Here is a 23,729-nt window from a genome sequence, read left to right as displayed (position 1 = left end):
TTAAACAGTACAGCACTTCTCTGTGTAGAGAAGGTCTTCACAGCTTACTCACTTTACTCGCTTAAAGTCACCATAAATTGTGAAATTTTCCTTAAACAGAAGTTCTCGTCTGTGGAGACTTCGAGTTTGTTAAGCCATTAACCTAATCTCCTTAGAAAATAGGAAATAATGTAACTTTTGTCAACTGTATATGAAAGGTTCATACAACAAAAATCGAAGGTCTTCATTCTTAAGTAATATATAAAGTCTGTTTATATATTAAAGATACATTTTAAAATGTTTGTTGATCTCCCTACAACCTTATTACGATAGAACTAGAGAACAATTCTCCTTAAAAAGTCCCCTAGACTAACAACGCCTAGGGTTTATAAAGTTTATCGCAATAATGGAGGAGGAGTTTGAGTAAAGATCGGAACTGTAATGGACTGTACCAATGAAAGGGGGGTGAAAGAGTGGAGGGAACTGGGGAAGTGTGGGAGGGGACAGAAGAGGCAGAAACCTGGAAGGTGGCAGAAGAGGAAGAAACTTGGGAGGGGAAAGGGGAAGAAGGCACAGTACGAGGAGGAGAATGAACCTCCACACTTGTAACAGAGCCAGTGAAAGGGGGAAGACCCAGGTACAGAGACTGGGAAGGCAAAATGTGAAGGTGGATGAAGGGAAGGAGGAGTTAAAGGAGATTTTTTGGACTTCTGAGAAGTAGAGGGATGATTGGGATGAGGTGTCGTACAAGGTCTTGTCGATACCGGAGTTAGTGAGGGGAACACGAAGAAGTGAGAAGAGACTGAGGTGTTGAAGTAGTAACATCTGAGCCCAGGACAGCAAAAGAATTAGATATAGGAGTGACTATGCAGAGGAGGCTGCAGAAGATGGGACCCCAGAAGTGGGGGGAAGTTTTGAAACACAGGAATAAGAAACACGAGGTAGTCTTCCTTGGAGGCGGAGATGAGAAACTGCCATGGCATAAGGGAGACCTTCTGCCTCTTTGAGGTAACTGATTTCCCGCTCATTTAAGTAGACTTGGCAACGGCGAGAGTACGAAGGGTGAGCCTCATGACAATTAAGGCAAGAGGGAGGTCGATTGCAAGACTTATTAGAATGGTCATCGGCACCACAGACTGGGCATTCGGCTATAGATCTGCAATATTTCCCTGGATGGCCAAATCACCAGTAATTTCTACACTGTTGTGGTGTAGGGATCACCTTTCAAACTTGTAACCGATGTCCTGCTACATAAACTGAGGATGGGAGTTCACGGCTGTTAAAAGTTAAACAAGCCACATTGCTACGGTATCGTCTCCGCCCACGGGCAGGAAGAACATGAGTGTCTACCTTGAGGATTGGGAGATCTTGGAGTTCCAGCTGTTCAAAAATGTCATTGCCACATGTCTGGAAATTTTGTTGTTATTATTATCAAAAAGAAGCGCTAAGCCACAAGGGCTATAAAGCGGAAATTTTGTTGAACTATGGTATGGGGCAGAATGACGGAACCACTACAAGAATTGAGGGAATGAAGTTTTTCAATAGTGACAGGAACAGTATCGATATAGGAAAGAAGAGAAAGATCATGAGCTTTGGTAGCATTCTGTACAGTGATGATGTGCATGCCACTCTTAAGAGCATGAAAAGAAATATCTTTACCAACATGGTGTAGGAGTGCCTTGCCAATACTATGGTCGGAAAGATAGGCAATAGAGGAAGTCGGTCGTAAAGCGAAGAATTTAGTCCATTGTGCATTCTGAAACTGAGCGTGGAAAGGGAGTGCAGGACATGTTGATCTTTTCTGAGAAGAACGAGAAGGTGGAGAAGTATCATCAGCAGGTAATTGTCGTTGGCATTTAGGCGTGGGACCAGAGTTGGTCCGACATGGAATGGGAAGGCAATTCGAAAATTGCCGCACCACAGAGGAAGAGGCTGGAAGCATAGTCAAAAGAGAGAGGAGGTCAGATAAATCGAAGGAGTCAGTCGATACCTGAAGCGGGTGAGGAAACAGCACCGGCAATAGGTACAGAGGCATTAGGAGTGTGTGAAGAGTGGTCCAAAGACGAGGCGGGGTCAGAATGGGGTGCGGTATCAAGGGGCCCGGGGGTAGCAGGTTCATGGACTAGGGCTTCCATGGTTAGGTTATTTCTTTGTTTTTGTTTTTAAGAAAAAAAAGAAAAGAAAAGAAAAGAAAAATAAAGAAAAAAGAATAAAAAATGGGGAAACTGGGGAGTGATAGTTCCTGGGAGGAATGAGAGGGCCAGAAATCTCCATCCATGCCCAACAGAACCTCAGCACTGCAAGTAGTGCAGATGCAGCATGGAACCCATGCCATACCCTACCAATCATGCCAGTAAACCAGCAATCCGGGATAGCAACCTCATATCTGCTGAGCTACCTCGGTGGACAAAAGAGAGGGCGGCCGGATATCCGCCACAAAGCATACCTCCTTTGGCCAGCACCCCCAGAATCCAAAAGGCAGCCTCCATAGATACACCCGTCGCCTGAAAGATACCCAAGCCACTCCCCAGGAGACCGGAGAGGGATTGGGACATCCCCAGGCGATTTTTAAGATCTTTTAATATAATTCTCACATGATTTATTTGGAAACCACTAAAAGGTACAGTGGAACCTCAAATATCGAACTTTCTTCATTCCAGAAGGCTGTTTGAGTGTCTTTACCGAATGAATTTATTCCCATCAGGAATAATGTAAATTAGATTAGTCCATTTCAGACCCTCAAAAATACACTTATAAAAGCACTTACAAAAATACATTTACATAATTGGTCGTGTTGGGAGCACTTCGATTTTTGAGGTTCCACTGTATAGGATGAATGAAACTCAAGTAAATTGATTGAAAATTTAATTAACACTGAAATAATAGGAAAAATATCCTCATCTGTAGATGTTAAGATTCTACATAGATCAGTAAATGCTAAAAATTAAATCTATCAAAAATATTTGAAAAAAGAAGTGACAATAAGAAAATGCTTGAAACTTTTGCAAAAAATCCTATATAAATATTTGATAAAAAATGAACACAAATGTCTGCAAGAACACTATTTATAATTCATAATATTCTTAGCATAACATTTACAAATATTACATTTTATATTTCCTTTAAGGAAAAGGAGATGTAAACTATAAAAAGGTGCTCCATTTGCAGGCAAAGGCAAAGAATAACAGAGCAGTTAAAAGAGACCAACATATCTATAATACGTGTAGAGACACTGGACAGAGATATAGCAAACATTGAATTTAAGCTAAAGGAATCTTACAGGAGTCAAGATATGAGGGAAGAAGTAAAAGCCATAAATAAAATTGAAAGAAACCCAAAATATTTCTTTTGTTATGCCAAATCAATGTTGAGAACAACATCCAGTATTGAACACCTACTTAAACAAGATGGGTCCTACACAGATGACAGCAAGGAAATGAGTGAGCTATTTAAGTCCCAGTATGACCCAGTATGACTGAGAGTTGAAGACCTAAATGAATTTTTTATATAACAGAATTTTGTAAACTTGAACTTTTCTGATATTATAATGATGCCAAATGACTTCAAAAAGGCAATCTCAACACTGCTATGGTATATCCCTTTCATATATTCTTGTGAGTTTATAACTAAAATATTCATGAAAAATTAACACTAACATGTTTTATCTCCTGAATGTACTTGTGAATGTCTCACAAGATGACCTTTTACACTAAAACATCTGAGACACTCAGCACATTGATATGGTTCATCTCTTGTACTCACCTAGTTGTGGTTGCAGGGGTCGAGTCCTGTATGTACTCTCATACGTCTCACAAGTTTGCTTTTTTCAATAAAACATTTCAGACACTGAACACTGATATGGTTTCTCTTCTGTATGTACTCTCATATGTGCCACAAGACTGTTTTTGTGACTATAACATTTCAGACAGTTTGAACATTGATATGGTTTATCTCCAGTATGTACTCTCGTATGTGTCAAAAGATTGCTTTTTTCAGTAAAATATTTCAGACACTCTGAGCACTGATATAGTTTCTCTCCTGTATGTACTCTCATATGTATCACAAGATTGCCTTTTATACTAAAACATTTCAGACACACTGAACATTGATACGGTTTATCTCCAGTATGTACTCTCATATGTGACACAAGACTGTTTTTTTGACTATAACATTTCAGACATTCTGAACATTGATATGGTTTATCTCCAGTATGTACTCTCATATGTATCACAAGACTGCTTTTTTCAGTAAAACATTTCAGACACTCTGAGCACTGATATGGTTTCTCTCCTGTATGTACTCTCATATGTGTCAAAAGACTGTTTTTTTTCTTATAACATTTCAGACACTCTGAACATTGAAATGGTTTCTCTCCTGTATGTATTCTCATATGTGTCACAAGACTGCTTTTATTACTAAGACATTTCAGACACTCTGAACATTTATATGGTTGCTCTCCTGTATGTACTCTCATATGTGTCACAAGACTGTTTTTATTACTAAAACATTTCAGACACTCTGAACATTTATATGGTTTCTCTCCTGTATGTACTCTCACATGTATCACAAGACTTTTTTTTTTACTAAAATATTTCAGACACTCTGAACACTGATATGGTTTCTCTCCTGTATGTACTCTCATATGTGTCACAAGACTACCTTTTTGACTAAAACATTTCAGACACTCTGAACATTGATAAGGTTTCTCTCCTGTATGTACTCTCATATGTGTCACAAGACTGTTTTTTTGACTAAAACGTTTCAGACACTCTGAACATTGAAATGGTTTCTCTCCTGTATGTACTCTCATATGTGTCACAAGATTTCTTTTATTACTAAAACATTTCAGACACTCTGAACATTGATAAGGTTTGTCTCCTGTATGTACTCTCATATGTGTCACAAGATTTTTTTTTCCACTAAAATATTTCAGGTACTCTGAACATTGATATGGTTTATGTTCTTTATGTTTTTCCAAATTTTTTAAATGAAGGGATTTCATTTGAAATATTTTAGTCATACAACTGTGGTATAGTTAATCTTCCTTGTGCACTCAAATGTCTATTTCATGATTTTTTTTTAATTATTTTAGACACTGAACACATGGTTTTCCTTATGAAAAAATCCCATGTTAAGATTTATTTAGGCAAGACTTTTCCTACTTATGAGTGTTAATAAAGTTTATATTGTGTGTCAAAACACTATCATAATTTTTGTTTTGTGTTAAAATATTAATAAACATATTAGAACACTGCAGATATATTCAACATTTTTATTATTATTTGCTCTTGTGTTTAAACAAATTTTTCTGAAAATGTTTAATTATGGAATTACTAACTTTTTTTTTTTTTTTTCATTAACCCTTTGAGGGTTCAGATACCCAATTTGAAAGTTCCCCACAAAGTCCAAGATTCTAAAAAAAAAAAAATATATAATTTTTTCTTATTAAATTTGATCAAGAATTTATGAAGTTATGCTCCCATGAATTTTCCTGTGTAAGCAATATTTACACATTGGCAATTTTGCCAACTTTGAGTCTTGTTTTTGGCCAGTTACATTTATCCATTAGACCAAATTCTTATTTATTTTGCTAGTATGTGTTCCATTTCATCTATTAAGCACAAGAAATTGCCCAAATCAACTATTTCAACTACCCAATAAGGTGATCAGAAATTGGTAATTTGGCCAATTTCACACAGAGTTCAAAATATTGTAATTTCAAAACAGGGTCCAGAAAAAACAATGCAGGCATTCCTGGCACTAAACTAACATTTTCACTATTTATTAGTTACATTTCCAGGCATTACAGATGAATTTCATTTTGATTTTTCATTCAAAGATAATTTTTGCTCACACAAAAAAAAAAAAAAAAAAAATTACTGTTATGCAATATTGTAATAATTGTATAAATAATATCAGTGCATTCAGGAATGCACAACTGACCCACCATCTGACATGTATTGGACGCGTGATGCAATTTATTTACCCTCTAACATCAGCAAAAATAGAATATTTTTGATACTCTGAGCTTGATTTCAGGCTCTTTTCAGTACTAAAACCTAACAAAATCATTTCTGTAATACATATTCAATTCTGTCACATGAAACCAAGAGACAGTGAATACTGCCATAAAAACCATATGAAAATACACTGAAAATTTGCTATTTTAATCCAAAAATAGTTTTTTTTTTCTCTCATTATCTACTTTGTGCTGCAGGATTTGTTTTATATGGTGCACACTTACCATGTTGATGCATTCTCTCATATTTAGGCCCAAATTTACTGCTCACAGTTTACCTGAGTGAGCTGAGCTCATGACGTAATACTACAGCTTGGACCCTGGCTTAAAACCTGTAGAACTACAAAATGGACCCTCAAAGAATTAACTGCCATGCATTTTTAGATAGAATTTCCAAAATGAAAAGCAAAATTGTTTAATTAGTAATACTTAGCTAGTTAAAAATTCATAAGAATAACAGATGTTGCCTTTCTTGAAGTACTGAAGATATAGTGTCTGGCAAGACACAACCTGGTAGTCTTCCACAAAATACTTCTGCAATATCAGTTGTTGTTCAAGACACTTACACTGGTGCTTCTTGAAGTACTGAAGATATAGTGTCTGGCAAGACACAACCTGGTAGTCTTCCACAAAATATTTCTGCAAAAGAATCATGAGTCAGTATATTACAATATTCCACAATTACAAACACAATATACTGAACTAAAATAATTTTTGATCTATTGTCACATGTTTCACTAAATAAAATTGTCCCTTTTAACCCTTTTGGGGTTTCGGACGTACTAGTACAGCTTACGACACAGGGTTTTTGACGTACTAGTACGCATAAATTCTAGCACAGTCAAATCTAGTGAGAGAAAGCTGGTAGGCCTTCATATGAAAGAATGGATCTATGTGGTCAGTGTGCGCAGTACAAAAAAAAATCCTGCAGCACACTGCGTAATGAGAAAAAAAAAACTTTGACCGTGTTTTTAGATTAATACAGCGATTTTGCACTGTATTTTCGTATGGTATTTATCGTTGCATTCTAGTTTTCTTGGTCTCATTTTATAGAATGGAAGACATATTACAGAAATTGAGATACACATCAACTGGTGAGTATAATATTCTTTCACAAGTGCGCTGATATTATTTATATCATTTCTACACTAATTCAGTAGTCTGCATAACAGTAAAGCTTCTATTTTTTGTAAGAATAAAAATTCAAAGTTGAAAGCCAAAGAAATAAAAGAGGGGCCTGGGGATGTGACTAACAAACAGAGAACTTGTTATTTTAGTGCCAGGAATGTCTTTCTTGTTAATTCTGGACCCTATTCGGAAATTGGCATCTTTTTAAATTTGTGTGAAATTAGCAAAATTGCTAAATTCCGACCACTTACTGGATAGTTGAAATCGGTAAATGGGTGGTTTCTTGTGCTCATTCAATAGAAAAAATGGAGTTCTAGAGAAATAGTTATGATTTTTGTCGACTAGTACACCGGAATTGGCCGAAAATTGGGCTCAAATTGGGCAAAATCGCCAATGCGTAAACATTGTCGAGACCGCTAACTTCACGAGAGCATAATTCCCTAAGTTTTTCATCAAACTTCATACTTTTGGTGTCATTATGATCGGGAAAAGATTCTCTATCTTTTCATAAGAAAAAAAAATTTATTTTTATTTTGCAATTTTGGCGACCGTGAGAACAAGTCTCTGAGAGGACCTGGCAACCCCCAAAAGGGTTAAATATTTATCTGTAAAGATCTTCAAGATTAATCACAAATTGTGTATGGATAGACCACAGGCATCAGTAGGTGGTGGTAATGGTGGTGATAGTGGTGATAGAGGTGGTGGTGATGCCACAGTTATGCAGCATGACACAACAACCCAGGTTGGGACCCACACGGCTGACTCATCAGATCCAGGATAAAGCGGAGCATCATCCACCCCCACATCACAACCAAAACTACAACCACAACCAGCTTATGGTGTGCAGTATCCACCGGCAAACTGCATCTGGGATTGGCAGCACAATCCCAATTTTTTTCCCAATCCCCATCAGTTTGATGACACTCAACATGGAATCCTGCCAGCTTGTTCCCTTGGAAACACTGCAAATGAACTGGAATTCTTTGAACTATTATTTGACCAGACCTTGATCGAAAATATTGCCAGGGAAAGTATTCTGGGCACACCATGGCAAATAGAATCATATCATCACAGTCAAGACTACACCGGTGGAAAGAGACAACTGAGGATGAAATATATTTGTTTTTTGCAGCAATAATATTTTTGCCTAATGTCTAAAAGCATAATATAAAATCATAGATTGGCTAATTTCTACCCCAGACTTCAGTGAAATCATCCCAGCGAACAGATTTATCTTACTGTTATGTATGTTGCACTTCTCTGACACAACAAGGCACAACAGAAATGAGAGGTTATACAAGATTAGAAATGTTTTTATGCATCTGAAACATAAGTGCAACATGTACTTTTATCCATTCAAAAATATTGTAACTGACCAGTCTTTGATTTTGTTTAAAAGACAGATAGATTGTTGTTCAAGCAGTATATACCTAGCAAGAGGAAACACTTTGGTATAAAACTGTTTGTACTCTGTGACTGTGACAGTGGCCTGGTATTGGACAAAACAGTATAAACAGAAAGTAAAACATTGAAAGATACCAGGATGATTTTGGGTATCTCAGGTGACATAGCAAGAACAACAAAGGCACCATATCTTGGTAAGGGGCATACATTATATACTGATAACTGACACACAAGCCTCTTTCTCAGTAATTTCTTGCGAGTTAACATGACGGAAGTGTGTGGCACAGTGCATTCTAATCATAAACATATGCCTAGGTTCACCACAGACACTCACAGTGGTGAGGTGCAGGTGTTTGCTGCCCTCGTCTATGCCCTCGTCTGCCACACCTGACGTTACTATATAAGCGCCAGGCTCCTTTCTTCTGCTTCAGAATCTCCATGACTATGGTGCTCTTCGCACCTACTCCTAGGTTGAGGGACTGATTACCTCATCTTCTGTACATAGTTCTACTGTCTTCAAGTTATGTCCTAGAATTTGTATTGATAAAGCCACTGGATGGCGAAACGTCTACAATAAAGATACCCAGATGTTGCACATGTGTCTTAATTTCAAGGAAACCCTTGTTAATAATTTAGAAATTACAGAGGAACTCGGCACATGCAATCACAAATCAATTACCTTTAGCACTGAATGGAAGTATGATAGTAGGGATAATTCGGTAATGGTTCCAGATTTTCACTTAGCAGATTAAATGGGCTTAGAGAACACTTGTCATCTGGGGACTGGGGTAACAAAGAGTGCTATCAGTATGACAGCTTTCTTAACACAATACATGCTGCCCAAAGGACATTTATCCCATCGAAAAGAAATGACCCAAAATGGATGAAAAATAGGCTCAAATATCTTTTAGGACAGAAAAAAGAAATTTATAGGCGCATCAAAAGAGGTGAAAGTCATCTTACAAATCAGTATATTGACATTAAGAGAGACATTAAAAAGAGGATAAGAAAAGCTAAATGGGACTATGAAATTAAAGTTGCTAGGGATTCGAAAACTAACCCAAAAAGTTTTTTTCCAGATTTATAGAACAAAAGTTAGAGATAAGATAGTTCCCCTCAAAAATAACTCTGGGCATCTTAACCCATAAACGGTCCAAACGTATATATACATTTTTTTCAACATTTTAAAGTATGTAAAAAAAGTAGATCTAATCTTTGTTTTTTTTTTACATTTGAAAATGTGTAAAAAAACTTTGATCTTTTTTTTTTTTTTATATTTGAAAATATGTAAAAAAACGTAGATCTACTTTTGTAGCACTACACATGTGAACGTAGATCTGCTTGGACCATTTACGGGTTAATGACAAGGAGTATGAAATGTGTTCTATTCTTAATAATGATTTTATCTCGGTTTTCACTCAGGAAGACACTAACAATATCCCAGTAATTAATTTTTATAGTGGGCTTGAAGATGATAAATTATGTAATATCTTAGTCACTAGCAAAAGGGTTATCAAACAGACCGATTAATGCAAAATAAATCCCCGGGCCCTGATGAACTTTTTTCAAGGGTTCTTAATGAGTGTAAAATGGAACTTTGTGAACCATTGACTAATATTTTTAATATTTCTCTTCATACAGGTGTAGTGTCTTATATGTGGAAGATGGCTAATGTAAATCCTATTTTTAAAGCAGGGGACAAGTTGTTACCATCAAATTACCACCCAATAAGCCTGACCTCAATTGTAGGCAAATTACTAGAGTCAATTATAGCTGAGATTATAAGAAGCCATCTTGATAAGCATAGCTTGATTAATGATACTCAGCATGGATTCACAAGAGGTCATTCTTGTCTAACTAATTTATAATCCTTCTTCAGTAAAGCTTTTGAGGCTGTTGATCATGATAAAGAATTTGATATTCTTTAGTATTCATATTTTAGTAAGGCTTTTGAAAGAGTACCACACCAGAGACTGTTAAAGAAAGTGCCAGCTCATGGCATTGGGGATAAAGTGCTGTTATGAATCGAGTCATGGCTCACCAATAGGAAGCAGAGAGTATGCTTGAATGGGGTTAAATCTGAGTGGGGATCTGTAACAAGTGGCATTCCACAGGGATCAGTCTTGGGCCCGTCTTGGGCCCGTTGTTGTTTATAACATATATCAATGACCTTCATGAGGGAATTACTAGTGCTATGAGCAAATTCGCCGATGGCACAAAGATAAGTTGGATAATTGATTCAAACATAGATGTCACGTAACTTCAGGAGGATTTAGACAAAATCAATTACTGGTCAGAAAAGTGGCAGATGCATAACTCACGAAATCATAATGACACGATTGCAAACAAACCATACCCCGGCCGGGATTGAACCCGTGGTCAGAGAGTCTCAAAACTCCAGACCGTCACGTTAGCCACTAGACCAGCTAGCCACAATAAGATTCGTCCAACTAGGTATATTTCTACACCATAGGAAGGTTAGCACAGGCACCACTGTGACCACAAATGCAAGTTTTTACAGACGAATCTCCAGCTAGCGTGGCCGTGACGAACTCTAGCTCAAGTCCCCTCACTGCCGTCAACATGACTCACGAAATCGTAATGATACGACTGCAAACAAACCATACCCCTGCCGGGATTGAACAGTGGTGCTTGTGCTAACCTTCCTATGGTGTAGAAATATACCTAGTTGGATGAATCTTATTGTGGCTAGCTGGTCAAGTGGCTAACGCGATGGTCTGGAGTTTTAAGACTCTCTGACCGCGGGTTCAATCCCGGCCAGGGTATGGTTTGCTTGCAATCGTGTCGTTACGATTTCGTGAGTCATGTTGACGGCAGTGAGGGGACGTGAGCTAGAGTTCGTCATGGCCACGCTAGCTGGAGATTCGTCTGTAAAAACTTGCATTTGTGGTCACAGTGGTGCCTGTGCTAACCTTTCTCTAGTGAAGAAATACAGTGGACCCCCGCTTAACGATCACCTCCAAATGCGACCAATTATGTAAGTGTATTTATGTAAGTGCGTTTGTACGTGTATGTTTGGGGGTCTGAAATGGACTAATCTACTTCACAATATTCCTTATGGGAAAAAATTCGGTCAGTACTGGCACCTGAACATACTACTGGAATGAAAAAAGTTCGTTAACCGGGGGTCCACTGTATACCTAGTTGGACGAATCTTATTGTGGCTAGCTGGTCTAGTGGCTAACGCGACGGTCTGGAGTTCTGAGACTCTCTGACCGCGGGTTCAATCCCGGCCGGGGTATGGTTTGGCAGATGCAGTTCAATGTAGATAAATGCAAGGTTCTGAAGCTCAGGAGTGTCCATAACCCTAGTACTTATCAGTTACATAATGTAGAACTTAGCATATAGATTGTGAAAAGGACTTGGGGGCTATGGTAAGCAGCAACCTTAAACCAAGACAGCAGTACCTCAGCGTACGTAATAAAGGAAACAGATTACTGGAATTTATATCTAGAAGTGCAAGCAACAGAACTCCAGCAGTTATTTTACAGTTTTATATATCATTAGTAAGGCCTCACCTAGATTACACAGCTCAGTTCTGGTCTCCACATTACAAAATGGACATAAATTCCTTAGAAAACATCCAGCATAGAATGACAAAATTAATGGATAGCATTAGAAATCTTCCATATGAAGAACCATTGAGGACTCTTAACCCTTTCGAGGTCCCCAGGCCCTCTCCGAGACTTGTTCTCAGGGTCGCCAAATTAAAAAAAAAATTATTTTTCTTATGAAAAGATAGAGAATCTTTTCCCAATCATAATGACACCAAAAGTATGAAATTTGATGGAAAACTTACGGAATTATCCTCTTGCAAAGTTAGCGGTCTAAACAATGTTTACTCATCGGCAATTTTGCCCAATTTTAGCCCTATTTTCGGCCAATTCCAGTGTACTAGTCAACAAAAATCATAACTATTTCACTAGAACTCCGTTTTTTCTATTGAATGAGTACAAGAAACCACCCATTTACTGATTTCAACTATCCAATTAAGTGATCAGAATTTAGCAATTTTGCCAATTTCACACAAATTTAAAAAGATGCCAATTTCCAAATAGGGTCCAAATCAACACGAAAGACATTCCTGGGACTAAAATAACAAGTTCTCTGTTCGTTAGTCACATCCCCAGGCCCCTCTTTTATTTCTTTGGCTTTCCACTTTGAATTTTTATTCTTACAAAAAATAGATCTACTGTTATGCAGACTACTGCATTAGTGTAGAAATGGTATAAATAATATCAGCACACTTGTGAAAGAATATTACTCACCAGTTGATGTGTATTGGACGCTTGGCATGATTTGTTTACTTTTGAACTTTGGTAAAAATCGAACATTTCTGCTACTTTGAGCTCAATTTCAAGGTACTTTTCATTGTAAAACCAGTCAAAATCATCTCAATTTCTGTAATATGTTTTCCATTCTATATAATGAGACACTGTGCTCTTGGGAGATTCTGAAGAGAAGTTGCAGAGATTGGTGGATGAATTTGGTAGGGTGTGCAAAAGAAGAAAATTAAAGGTGAATACAGGAAAGAGTAAGGTTATGAGGATAACAAAAAGATTAGGTGATGAAAGATTGAATATCAGATTGGAGGGAGAGAGTATGGAGGAGGTGAACGTATTCAGATATTTGGGAGTGGACGTGTCAGCGGATGGGTCTATGAAAGATGAGGTGAATCATAGAATTGATGAGGGAAAAAGAGTGAGTGGTGCACTTAGGAGTCTGTGGAGACAAAGAACTTTGTCCTTGGAGGCAAAGAGGGGAATGTATGAGAGTATAGTTTTACCAACGCTCTTATATGGGTGTGAAGCGTGGGTGATGAATGTTGCAGCGAGGAGAAGGCTGGAGGCAGTGGAGATGTCATGTCTGAGGGCAATGTGTGGTGTGAATATAATGCAGAGAATTCGTAGTTTGGAAGTTAGGAGGAGGTGCGGGATTACCAAAACTGTTGTCCAGAGGGCTGAGGAAGGGTTGTTGAGGTGGTTCGGACATGTAGAGAGAATGGAGCGAAACAGAATGACTTCAAGAGTGTATCAGTCTGTAGTGGAAGGAAGGCGGGGTAGGGGTCGGCCTAGGAAGGGTTGGAGGGAGGGGGTAAAGGAGGTTTTGTGTGCGAGGGGCTTGGACTTCCAGCAGGCATGCGTGAGCGTGTTTGATAGGAGTGAATGGAGACAAATGGTTTTTAATACTTGACGTGCTGTTGGAGTGTGAGCAAAGTAACATTTATGAAGGGATTCAGGGAAACCGGCAGGCCGGACTTGAGTCCTGGAGATGGGAAGTACAGTGCCTGCACTCTGAAGGAGGGGTGTTAATGTTGCAGTTTAAAAACTGTAGTGTAAAGCACCCTTCTGGCAAGACAGTGATGGAGTGAATGATGGTGAAAGTTTTTCTTTTTCGGGCCACCCTGCCTTGGTGGGAATCGGCCGGTGTGATAATAAAAAAAATAAATAATGAGACCAGGAAAACTAGAATACAGCAATAAATACCATACGAAAATACAATGCAAAGTCACTGTTTTAATCCAAAAACACGGTCAAAGTTTTTTTTTTCTCATTACGTATTGTGTGCTGCAGGATTTTTTTATACTGCGCACACTGACCACATAGACCCATTCTTTCATATATAGGCCTACCAGCTTTCTCTCACTAGATTTGAGGGCGCTAGAATTCAGGTGTACTAGTACGTCAAAAACCCTGGCGCGTAAGCCATACTAGTACAGCCGAAACCCTGAAAGGGTTAAGCTACATTCTCTTGTAAGACAAAGAATGAGGAGAGACATGATCAAAGTGTATAGACGAAGGGTATATAAGTAAGGTTTTGAGGTTCTGAGTGGTGACCTGTACTTAGCTCAGTGGTGGCCTGTACTTAGCTCTGTCAGTGGTGACCTGTACTTAACTCTGTGAAGATCTGTCCAGCGTGTTCTTCGTGAATTTGCACAAGATGTCCTTTCTTGAGCAACTCTACCAACAGCTAAAAGAGGAGCTTAGGGTTGCTAAGCTTGAGATATGGTGACTGACGGAGGAAAACAAGAGGATTCAAAGTAATCCTCATGTTGTGAGTCCTCAGGTCAAGAGAGGAACCTGGTCAGTGGCCTGCCAACATGGAACAAAGCTGAAAATCAAGAAGGCTGTTGGAGTGGCAGAAACAACGAAGAGCCAGAAGACTGCTGTGGAGACTTTCAACCCATTTTCGGTGTTACCAGACGAATGTGTGTTGTCAACTGGAAATGTCGCAATGAGTACCAAGGAATCATTGGCAGAGGAGGGTGAGTCAACATCCCTTGAAACACCAATGAAGACCATCGAAAACGTCACTACGAACTCCACCAGTGAAGGTAAGAACATTGTTTTAGTTGGGGACAATCAAGTGAAATTTATGGATAGGGCATTTTGTCTTAGGGACAGGAAGAGGAAGTAGAGGGTATGTTTTCCTGGGGATGGGGGATATTGTTAGTAGTCTGGACGACATCATAAAAGGTAATGGGAGTATTCCTATTATCTGCCATCATAAAAGGTAATGAGAGTAATCCTATTATCTGTCTGCAATGATGTTGGCAGACGTAGGAGTGAAGACCTGATTAGCAGGTATAGGACAACAATAGAGATAATTTGGTAGAAGGGTAGGAACCCTGTGATATGTGGCATTTTGCCTAGGAGAGGAGTTGGAAATGAATGGTTGTCCAGGGCAATTGGTGTCAGTTGCTGGCTGGACAAACACTATGGAAAATGCAGTAACATTCATAGACAACTGGGACCTCTTCTATGGCAGAAATGACATGTATGCCAGGGATGGGGTTCACTTATCTAGGTTTGGGGTGGCAGCACTGGCCAATGCAGTGGAGGGAGTTGTTAGGTCTTTAACCCATAAACGGTCCAAACGTATATATACATTTTTACTGTTAGTGCCCCAAACGTATATATACATTTTATTTTTCCTTCCTTCAAATTTGGCACGATTGGACTAAGATGCCTTGTCAGCATATAATGGGTCCTAATACTCAGTGTGCATGGTATTAAAAAAATCTGGGACCACTTAGTACCTTGTGGGAGCACCAGTTCAAATGAGCGCCAGCTAGAGCAAACAGCGCAGCAAACACCTGGGATTCACTGATGTAATGTAGTATTAACACTCCCATTTTAAGGGGACAGTGATTTTGATCTTGAGTTTAGTGGCTTTGAGGTGGATGTGGCCACATGTGGTCGAGGAAATATAAAAAAAACCTCAATAATAACCCATGTGCAATATTTGTGCAACACCCTTTCAGAATGTTTCATAATCTATGTCCTAAGTCAAGAGAAACAATTCTGGCTGGCTGCCAGGCTGGCTGGTTGGCAGGCTGACTGGCTGGCTGGCTGCCTAGCTGGAAGACTGGCTGACTGATTGGCTGGCTAGCTGGCTGGCCAGCTGCATGGTGGCCAGCTGTGTGGCTGGCCGGCTGCTGGTGGCCTGGCTCTATCTCCATTTGTCTGTCTCTATCTCTGTCTGTCTTTGTCTCTATCTGTTTATGTCTCTGTCCATCTGTCTCTGTCTATCCCTATCTCTGTCTATCTGTCTCTGTCTATCTCTTTCTATCTGTCTGTCTATCTCTGTCTCACAGATACACATAAATACACATATACATAGTGTAAATTACCTAGGATAACCCGAAAAATCCAGACAAAGTGCTTTCTCTGAGACAGAGAGCTAGATGGATAGACAGGGAGCTTGAAAGACAGACAAGGAGACAAATATGTTTGTGTACCAGCAAAAACAAAGGAGCTCGATGCTCATCAAACATCACCTCTAATCTTTTCTTATCTGCTGCACCCTCCCCCACATTCCTGTATGCTCATCAAATGTCAGCTCTTATCAGATGTTATCTCATCTTATCATGTCAATGTCAGGGGTGGACTTTGTTTTTCATACTTCAAGGGAATTTATTATTTTATTACGTATTTTTCTTCTCCTCCTTCTCCTTCTCCTCCTCCTCCTTCTCCTCCTCCTCCTTCTCCTCCTCCTCCTCCTCCTCCTCATTATTATTATATCATTATTATTATTATTAAAAACTGTAGTGTAAAGCACCCTTCTGGCAAGACAGTGATGGAGTGAATGATGGTGAAAGTTTTTCTTTTTCGGGCCACCCTGCCTTGGTGGGAATCGGCCAGTGTGATAATAAAAAAAAAAAATATCCAAAACATTATTGGGACATATAAATACTTTGTATATATTCCAAGACAATAGTAAATGACCAAGGCAGGTGTAAATGTCCACCTGTCAATGTTTTTGTGACAATGTGAGTACAATTTCAGTACCTAATACTAGTGTCAGAACAAGATTGGTTATGAAATGACAAGAACGACTACAAATTGTAATAATCAGAACATGAAAATTATATAAAATATGAAAAATAGAAAAAAAGGTATACCGGCACCACTTTTGCAAGCAGCAGCTCTCCATGTTGACATCAGGTGATCCCCATGTGCCAACTCTGCGGCCTCATATCTCGGTAATTACCGAATAATTTTTTTTATCTTATAACACTTAGAAAAATGTGCTCTTTTTTTTCAATAAAAAAAATGATTTTTTTATTTTTCAAAATATTCAGGGCACTGGGGTAGTGAACGTATATACAGTGGACCCTTGAGTTTCGGCAGCATCGACTTTCATGAAATTCGACTTTCGGCAAGTTTTTTTGGCAAAATTTGGCCTTGAGTTTCGTGATTAGACTCGTAATTCGGTGACTGTCCGGTCCCCGTCCGCCCATCACCGCACACACCAAGCCAGTCTCCCATGACATTCACGCTCAGTGTGCCATTGTTTACCAACATGTGACCATCAACCCGCGGGTTCATACGCAATAATCCATTGTTTTTTGTGACTGCAACTGCTTAGTAAGTCACCATGGGCCCAAGGAAAGCTAGTGCAACCCCTTTGGTAAAGAAAGTGAGGAACACGATCGAATTCAAGAAGGAAATCATTGAAAAATATGAGAGTGGAGTGCGTGTTACAGAGCTTGCCAAGAAGTATGGCAAACCCAATTCAACCATCACTTCGATCGTGGCGAAAAGAAAGGAAATACAGTGTGCTGTTGTTGCAAAAGGGGTGGATATGCTGACAAAAAGGAGATCACAAATCCTCGAAGAAGTGGAGAGGTTATTGTTGGTGTGGATTACCGAAAAACAGTTAGCAGGAGATAGTGTTACGCAGTCGATAATATGTGAAAAGGCAAGGCAGTTGCATGACAATCTCGTAAAGAAAATGCCTGCAACAAGTGGTGATGCTTGTGATTTTAAGGCCGGCAAAGGTTGGTTTGAGAGATTAAGAAGCGTAGTGGCATTCACAGTGTGATAAGGCATGGTGAGGCTGCCAGTTCTAACAAAATTGCAGCTGAGAAGTTTGTACAGGAGTTTAAGGAGTGCGTAGACACTGGAGAATTCAAACCCCAACAAGTGTTTAATTGTGACGAAACAGGCCTCTTTTGGAAAAAAAATGCCAAAGAGGACCTACATCACGCAGGAGGAAACGGCACTCCCAGGACACAAGCCTATGAAGGATAGGCTTACTCTCATGTTTTGTAGTAATGCTAGTGGGGATTTTAAAGTGAAGCCTTTACTGGTGTATCACTCTGAAAATCCCAGAAAGTTCAAGAAATAGTGTCACCGAGAGTAATTTGTGTGTGATGTGGAAGGCTAACAGTAAGGCATGGGTCACAAGGGATATTTTCCTAGACTGGTTTAATGAAGTGTTTGGCCCCAGTGTGAATACCACCTGGAAAATAAACTGTCACTCAAGTGCCTCCTGGTAATGGACAATGCTCCTGCTCATCCTCCTCTCCCGCCTGCATTCCAGGGAGTACAAGTTCAGGAACTTCAAGGGCTCCCAGTAATTGAGGTGTTTTTATCTCCGTTATGTGCGCCATGAAGGTTCTCTGTACATTTTCTAGGTCAGCAATTTCACCTGCCTTGAAAGGTGCTGCTAGTGTGCAGCAATATTCCAGCCTAGATAGAACAAGCAACCTGAAAAGTGTCATCATGGGCTTGGCATCCCTAGTTTTGAAGGTTTTCATTATCCACCCTGTCATTTTTCTAGCAGATGCGATTGATACAATGTTATGGTCCTTGAAGGTGAGATCCTCCGACGTGATCACTCCCAAGTCTTTGACGTTGGGATTTCGCTCTATTTTGTGGAAGGAATTTGTTTTGTACTCTGATGAAGTTTTAATTTCCTCATGTTTACCATATCGGAGAAATTTAAATTTCTCATCGTTGAACTTCATATTGTTTTCTGCAGCCCACTGAAAGATTTGGTTGATGTCCACCTGGAGCCATGCAGTGTCTGCAATGGAAGACACTCATGCAGATTCGGGTATCATCTGCAAAGGAAGACACGGTGCTGTGGCTGACATCCTTGTCTATGTCAGATATGAGGATGAGAAACAAGATGGGAGTGAGTACTGTGCCTTGTGGAACAGAGCTTTTCACTGTAGCCACCTCAGACTTTACTCTGTTGACTACTACTCTTTGTGTTCTGTTTGTGAGGAAATTATAGATCCATCTACCAACTTTTCCCTGCTATTCCTTTATCATGCATTTTGTGCGCTATTACGCCATGGTCACACTTGTCAAAGGCTTCTGCAAAATCTGTATATATTACATCTTCATTCTTTTTTTCTTCCAGTGCATCTAGGATCTTGTCATAGTGATCCAGTAGCTGAGACAGACAGGAGCAACTTGCTCTAAACCCATGTTACCTAGGAGTCCAAATGGCCTGTTATCCTGGGTGTAAAGGGAGCAAAATAAACACATCAGAAAAGTTTTGACTTATATTATCCTTCACCAATTTAGAACAGCAGTATGTACACTATATACACTATGTACAGTGATAGGTATTAGTGTACTCCACGGTAAGCAAGGCAGAATAGAAGCCACTAGAGAGCAGACCGTGCTTAAACCAGCTCTAGAATGGGAATTACAAGGGCAGACAGGAGAGTGGTACCCACATAACCTCTGCGATTGCCAAAACCATCTTATTACGTATTGGATGGAACCTGGTTACTGGTTGAACGATGGAGCCCCATCGTCAATCCTCAGTTACCTGGTTCACTGGTTGGGGAAGATAGCCTGTGAATGAGGGTGTGTACATGCGCTGAATAAAGGTTACGTACTCTTTGCATGCCACATTCCCACCCCGAGAAGGCTCAGGATTAGGCTGCCACCTCCCAGTGGTAACCGTGCCACCATGGCACAAAATATGGGACCACCTTTCCTCTAAACCATCCAACTCTTAGATAGAGCTCAGCTTTTCTCGTGACAAAAAGCCAAACCTTAAACTCAGAGTGAGACAGCAGACAGTCGGGCTAGCTTAGGTCCAATATACAGGCGGACGGTAGCCCACATCCCCTCACTAAAAAAAAAAACCCCACACCAGGGGATAAAAAAAAAGAGCTTAGAAGGGGTTACCACAAGTAACCTAACACATCATAACCTAATATATAATTATAAATAATATTAGATTCTAGATAAGGAGTCTGCCAACATATTTTCTTTGCCGGCAATATTTAAAATTTTCAAACAATAGAGTTGCAGTCGTAATGTCCACCGCATGAGCCTTGTGTTGTGGTTCTTCATGGCTTGGAGATATACTAGAGGATTATGATCACTGTAGACAGTGACCACCTGTGATGTCTGGTCCACATAAACATCGAAATGCTCCAAAGCCAGTACTAGAGCGAGGGCTTCTTTTTCAATGGTAGAGTAAGCCCTCTGATGCGGCTGGAACTTTGCTGAAAAATAGGCTACAGGCTGTAACTCCTCGTTCCCATTTTGCAATAGTACAGCCCCAACCCCAGACTCACAAGCATCAACCTGTAATTAAAAAGGTTTGGAGAAGTCTGGAGACAAAAGAATGGGTGCAGTACACAGGTCTCCCTCAACATTCACGTTTTCAGCTTTCGCGGGCTTCACACATTCGCGAATTCCCAACTGCCAAATTCCCAGCCACCAAATTCCCAGCCGCCAAATCATATTCAAGTTTCCCGCCACGTGCGAGTCCTTACTACCCTCCCACCGACCCCCGAAACTGGCAGCCAGTCATCCCACCACTCAGTGTGGTGAGTGTTTTGTTTGTTCATTATTTGCTATTAAACTACAGTATAAATAATGTAAACCCATTCATGACTGCATATTGGAATGGCTATTCGGACAGGTATTAGACGGTGACATCATGTGTTTACTCCTGAACACAGCAAAGAATCAAACATTTCTGCTACTGCTAATAATAACAATAGTAATAATAATAATAATAATAAAAATAATAATAATACATACGATATAATTGAAGAAGGAAGTTGTACAAAAATATGAGGGAGTGGTTGACACATCGTCAGTGTGGCTTTGTTTACGCTGGAGTGAACATTAGTCTCCCTGCTCTTCCAAACATTTCACAATAATTCATTGTGTTTGGTGCTTGTAATTTGAGTGCGACTTGAGTGGTAGAGGCAGTGGTTGAGGCAGCGATTGAGGCAGTGGGTGAGGCAGCGATTGAGGCAGTGGGTGAGGCAGCGATTGAGGCAGTGGGTGAGGCAGCTGTTGAGGCAGCGATTGAGGCAGTGGGTGAGGTAGCTGTTGAGGAAGCGATTGAGGCAGTGGTTGAGGCAGCTGTTGAGGCAGCGAATGAGGCAGTGGTTGAGGCAGCTGTTGAGGCAGCAATTGAGGCAGTGGGTGAGGCAGCTGTTGAGGAAGCGATTGAGGCAGTGGTTGAGGCAGCTGTTGAGGCAGCGATTAAGGCAGTAGGTGAGGCAGCTGTTGAGGCAGCGATTGAGGCAGTGGTTGAGGCAGCAGTTGAGGCAGTAGTATTTAATAACATACATGTTATTAATAATAATAATACATGTTATTAATAATATGTACTATTATTATTTATAACATATATGTTATATGTTATATGGCCTCCACTCCAAACCAACAGATACAGATACTAAAGCGGGAAAAAAAATCCCCCCCCAGTACCAACAATACCACCAGTCCGATAACATTCTTCTTTGCAAATATACAGGGTCTAAAGCCAGCAACAAACAACAAAATACCTTTCATCCGTGGACTGCTTGCTGAGGCAAAGGCAATGTTCGCGGCTTTCACTGAGACCCACATAAAGGATCACTTGGACACCGAAATATGGATCCCAGGTTACAACCTATACAGATGTGACAGAGTGAACAGGCAAAAGGGGGGGGTTGGCCTGTACATTGCAGACTCACTTGTTTGCACAGAACTGCTTAATGCCTCAAATGACGTAGTGGAAGTTTTAGCAGTAAAGGTCGAGAACCAAAACCTAGTCATTGTGGTAGTCTACAAGCCTCCGGATGCAACATCCCAGCAATTCCAGGAACAGCTGTTAAAAATTGACCACTGTCTGGAAAATCTTCCAGCTCCTGCACCCAACATCTTGCTCCTGGGGGATTTCAACTTAAGGCACCTAAAATGGAGGAATATAGCAAATAATATTGTTGCAGTAATAACACCAGGAGGCAGCTCTGATGAAAACTCACACTCACACGAGCTTTTAAATCTCTGCACAAAATTCAATTTAAACCAGCAAATAATAGAGCCTACTAGACTGGAGAATACACTAGACCTCATCTTCACTAACAATGATGATCTGATAAGAAATGTCACCATATCAAAAACAATATACTCAGATCACAACATAATTGAGGTTCAGACATGTATGCGTGGAGCCCCAGACCGACAAAATGAGACTAGTCACGAGGGAGCATTCACCAAATTCAACTTCAATAACAAAAACATAAAGTGGGACCAAGTAAACCAAGTCCTAACCGATATAAGCTGGGAAGATATACTAAGCAACACAGACCCAAACTTATGCCTAGAACAGATTAACTCGGTGGCACTCGATGTATGCACAAGGCTTATTCCTCTAAGAAAAAGGAGGAGTAGATGTAAAATAGAAAGAGACAGGCGCTCCCTTTACAGGCGACGGAAAAGAATAACAGAGCGGCTAAAAGAGGTCAATATATCTGAAATGCGCAGGGAGACACTGGTCAGAGAAATAGCAAGCATCGAACTTAAGCTAAAAGAATCCTTTAGGAGTCAGGAATCGCGGGAAGAACTAAAAGCCATAAATGAAATCGAAAGAAACCCAAAGTATTTCTTCTCCTATGCCAAATCAAAATCGAGAACAACGTCCAGTATTGGGCCCCTACTTAAACAAGATGGGTCCTACACAGATGACAGCAAGGAAATGAGTGAGCTACTCAAGTCCCAATATGACTCAGTTTTTAGCAAGCCGCTAACCAGACTGAGAGTCGAAGATCAAAATGAATTTTTTATGAGAGAGCCACAAAATTTGATTAACACAAGCCTATCCGATGTTATCCTGATGCCAAATGACTTCGAACAGGCGATAAATGACATGCCCATGCACTCTGCCCCAGGGCCAGACTCATGGAACTCTGTGTTCATCAAGAACTGCAAGAAGCCCCTATCACGAGCCTTTTCCATCCTATGGAGAGGGAGCATGGACACGGGGGTCGTCCCTCAGTTACTAAAAACAACAGACATAGCCCCACTCCACAAAGGGGGCAGTAAAGCAACAGCAAAGAACTACAGACCAATAGCACTAACATCCCATATCATAAAAATCTTTGAAAGGGTCCTAAGAAGCAAGATCACCACCCATCTAGAAACCCATCAGTTACACAACCCAGGGCAACATGGGTTTAGAACAGGTCGCTCCTGTCTGTCTCAACTACTGGATCACTACGACAAGGTCCTAAATGCACTAGAAGACAAAAAGAATGCAGATGTAATATATACAGACTTTGCAAAAGCCTTCGACAAGTGTGACCATGGCGTAATAGCGCACAAAATGCGTGCTAAAGGAATAACAGGAAAAGTCGGTCGATGGATCTATAATTTCCTCACTAACAGAACACAGAAAGTAGTCGTCAACAGAGTAAAGTCCGAGGCAGCTACGGTGAAAAGCTCTGTTCCACAAGGCACAGTACTAGCTCCCATCTTGTTCCTCATCCTCATATCCGACATAGACAAGGATGTCAGCCACAGCACCGTGTCTTCCTTTGCAGATGACACCCGAATCTGCATGACAGTGTCTTCCATTGCAGACACTGCAAGGCTCCAGGCGGACATCAACCAAATCTTTCAGTGGGCTGCAGAAAACA

At 40.1% G+C, this 23,729-nt stretch overlaps 1 pseudogene; it reads right to left on the bottom strand.

Moving 5' to 3' along the window:
• Positions 1-2,923: 2,923 nt before the first annotated feature.
• Positions 2,924-23,729, bottom strand: part of LOC128696568 (zinc finger protein 84-like) — a 312,038-nt pseudogene continuing 291,232 nt past the window's right edge.

The sequence above is a fragment of the Cherax quadricarinatus genome, chromosome 47 (genome assembly GCF_038502225.1).
Source record: "Cherax quadricarinatus isolate ZL_2023a chromosome 47, ASM3850222v1, whole genome shotgun sequence".
Lineage (NCBI taxonomy): Eukaryota > Metazoa > Arthropoda > Malacostraca > Decapoda > Parastacidae > Cherax > Cherax quadricarinatus.
The sequence above is the reverse complement of the archived record's forward strand: the minus strand, read 5'-3'. Positions and strand labels throughout refer to the sequence as shown.